Source organism: Quercus robur, chromosome 7, assembly GCF_932294415.1.
Source record: "Quercus robur chromosome 7, dhQueRobu3.1, whole genome shotgun sequence".
NCBI lineage: Eukaryota > Viridiplantae > Streptophyta > Magnoliopsida > Fagales > Fagaceae > Quercus > Quercus robur.
This window is the reverse complement of record NC_065540.1, coordinates 10,507,609-10,511,327: the sequence shown is the minus strand read 5'-3', so window position 1 is coordinate 10,511,327 and position 3,719 is coordinate 10,507,609. Positions and strand designations below refer to the sequence as shown.

The window sequence follows — 3,719 nt, the reverse complement described above, 5'->3', positions numbered from 1 at the left end:
AGGGTAGATGACAGAACGAGGATAGAAGTGCTATTTTGATTCATCAACTACTTACTGCTCTTCCATTTCATCAAACTTTCTCTTTCTTGAATCAACTGCTTCCATTTTTCAAGCTGTAAATTAGAAGGGGAAAAAAAGAGGGATCATCATTCTGATTTTATTAAATTAACTAATTTTTTGCATCAATAAAATGAAAACAATGAAGATTGAATGGTTGCTATGAAATAATATAACACACGAATGCATGAAAAAGTTTAGGAAGTGCAATTTTGAGAACGTTTTAAAACAAGCTAAAATATGATTTTGTAAACAATTGAGGTTCAAAGTGTGATTTAAACAAAGTTTGTATAGGGCTTTCTAATTATTTGTTTAAAATGCTTACTGGGCTTAAGAGTTTTTACACAGGCTTACTGACTCTTTAACTTAGGATATCAAATAAGTGGGTTCAGGTTAGGCATATATGAGCTGGGCATCCCTGGGCTTAATTTTTATATGGGCTTCACTACTCATTAAAAAAATAAAAAGGTTTTTGAGCTAATAGTTTTTATATGAACTTGGACACTTAGTACATCATTCAAAAAAAGGGTCAAACTGACCCGATTTTTCCTCAATTGACTATTCTAGAACTTTTCCCCCTCCTTCTCAGAGACTCAATGGCGATGGTTCGGTGGATTCTAAACTTAAAAAATTTACAACCATGCTACAGTAATGTATTTATTGTAGCAAGTTTAAGGCATTGTTAAAGCCTTTTTGTTATATCTCTCATCTCTCTCTCTCTCATAGATTGGTTGGATTGTTGTGGTGGAGATCGGTGGATTTGGGTCACAGAGGTTGTGGTGGAGATCGCTGGTTGTGTGGCTATTCATGGTGGTTAGGTTGATATGGATTTTGGTGGTGGGCGGTGGATGGATTGATCTATGTATATAGGTTTGGGTGGTGGATGGCAACTAGCTGATGGGTTGATAAGGGTTTGGGTTAAGGTGGTTGGTGTGGGTGGTTGAGAGAGACACAGTCGAAGATGAAGAGAGGTAGAAGAGAAGAGAGAGAGTTGGGATATATGATTTAATTGGGTTATTTATAACTTTATATTATTTTATTGTGTTGTGTGTTAAAATAAAAGAAGAGATGTTAGGTAAGTCGTAAGATGGTATGTTAAAATAGAAATAAAAAAAAACTTTTAAGAGTGAAATGAAAAAAGAAAAAAAAGAAAAAAAAAAAAAAAGAACTCTAAAACACTTTTACAACCACAACAATAATAATGACATAGCAAACCAAAGGCCAACACTAAACTAGTGAGGGGTTGTCAAGTAGGATTAGGATCACATGAATTGTTTTATAAGTACATGAGGCCAAAATAAATTTGGAAATCTTAAACATTAATATCTCTAACGCCATACGATCACATGATTAAAGCACATTTTACTTATTTTTCACATAAACAGGATGGAGGATACCACCAAGTGAGAATCAAAAACTTTTGAACTTTTTTTTTTTTTAACAAGGTATTTGTAAAGCCAGCTTTCCAGGCTTCATGCTAAAACACGGCCTCACTTCACAGCATTTTCCAGTTTTTTTTACAAGAACTAAGCCCAACCTCAACCATATTTATCAAATCCCTCCATATCAGTCCAGAACTCAAACTAGGCTAGCCCATAACAAAAGCCCGAATAACAAATAACCCAAAATCTAACAGGCCTCCAACCCAACCAAAAGAAAAAAAGAGGAGAAAAGAAAGAAAGCTCATAACCCAAAATATTAGATTGTCATTCTGGAAAAAATACAAGGGCATATATGTCATCCCAAAAAGCATTACAGCCTATATATTTGCCCTTCCTGTCCAAGTTTACACCATTCGCTAGGGTTTCTCACTCACACTTTTCCTTACCTTGTTCTCTCTTACACTTTCACACTGTTCGCGTTGTTTCTTTTTTGAAGAAAATTATTTTCTGGGTCATGAAGTTTTTAAAAACTGTAAGCGCAGCCCTTAAGATCGCCTTCCTTTAGTTACCATGGAAGCGTTTTGAGTCATAGCTGCGCTAAATCAAAGTCTACCATTTTTGGTTTGGGGTTTCTCTCTAGGGTTTTCCTTTTGAGTCCTCCTTTTTGTCCCACCTTGCTTGGTTTTTTTCATGAGGCATGTCTCTTTTACCATTGGATCTGTAATTTTTCTCATTTTTTTTTGGAACCCTCATAGAGTTTCAACTAATGGGTCTTATTTTCAGCTCCATCTTGGTACATTTTTAAGTTTGTCTCATTTTTAAGGTGGGGAAACATTTTAATTTTTAGTTATTTTAGCTTTGCGCTAGTTAGATCCTTAGCTAACTTGATGTTTTTGTTTTTAGATTTGTATGAACTAATTTTTGTAAGACTTAAAATTTTTGCCATTGGATCTGTTATTTTTCTCATTCTTTTGCAACCTCATAGTTTCAAATAGTGGGTCTTATTTTCAGCTCCAACTTGCTACATTTTTTAGTTTGTCTCATTTTAAGGTGGGGAAACATTTTAATTTTTGGTTTTTTAGATTTTGATTTTCAGTGAAGGAAAATGGATTGGCTAGAATGATGATTCAATTAGATGTGTGAAAGGTGAAATCCTTTTTGAACATAATTATTGAGGCATATATAATTGTCTGACTTGTTGCCAATCTGAGAAGAGAGATCATGTTTTATTTATTTTTTTTAAATCATTCTATTTTGTTTTTGCTTTTATGCACTTTGAAAATTGATTGGTTGAGCTTTTGAAGTTAATTTGTAGAGCGATTCATGTTTTTCTTAGTACGCTTTGCGTTGTGGATCGTTTTGTTGATTGTTGTCTCAAGGACCAACCACAGACTAGTGTTCATGTTTACCTCCAAGAAAGGGATTAGACTAATGGCAAACTAACCTACGCATTTGTAAATTTAGTCAATATTGCACAAAATGTGGACAACTTCTACGTGTACCTGTAAGAAAGCTTGTTTCTTTTGACCTTAAAAGAAAAACCTGTTGAATTGAAGTTTGTTTAGTATGGAAAGGATTGGGATTGTGAAGAATTGAAGTTCCTTTTTTTTCCTTTTAAACTCCTTTTGTAGTTTTTTAATAGTTGAAAGATTGATGAATTTGACGAACATATTTGTGGGTGTGTTAGGCAAGGACAAATATATTTTTGACCGGAATAGAAATGTAAAAGTAGTGAAAACTTCTTACTTCACAATAGGTCAATAATCTCCTGATTTAATAGGCCATCCTACTAAATTTGTTGGGATGAGGTTTTCTTTATTTTTGTGTTTGTTTAAAAAAAAATTAACCATATCAAATATTGGGCCATGTTGATGGGTGTTGCCATTGTTAATTGTTTTAGGCGCAATTGCACTTTTAGTCCCTACATTTTGACCTTTTTCCATTTTAGTCCCTACATTTTATTTTTTCCACTTTTAGTCCCTAAAACCAATTTACGCTTTCCGTTTTAGTCCTTGAAGCACTATTTCGTCACCAAACTAACGGGAAAACTGGACGTGGCTGACGTGAGCATTAAAATATTATTAAAAAAATTATTTAACATTTTTTAAATGCCAAAATTATAAATAATTAATTAATTACTCAAATTTAATTAAAATTAAAAAAAAAATTATTTTCTTTCCAACAAAAAAATTTACTTTCTTTTAATTAAAAAGAATGCTCAAACGCATCTTCAACAACCCTCCACCACTACCCATCTTCAGACCCATTCTTCTGGATCTT

The 3,719-nt window shown here is 33.3% G+C and overlaps 1 non-coding gene across 1 annotated transcript; it reads left to right on the top strand.

The window, feature by feature from the left end:
* Positions 1-2,547: 2,547 nt before the first annotated feature.
* Positions 2,548-2,646, top strand: LOC126693837 (small nucleolar RNA Z266). The gene has a single exon (XR_007645552.1). It is a non-coding gene; the product is annotated as a small nucleolar RNA Z266 (small nucleolar RNA).
* Positions 2,647-3,719: the final 1,073 nt, after the last annotated feature.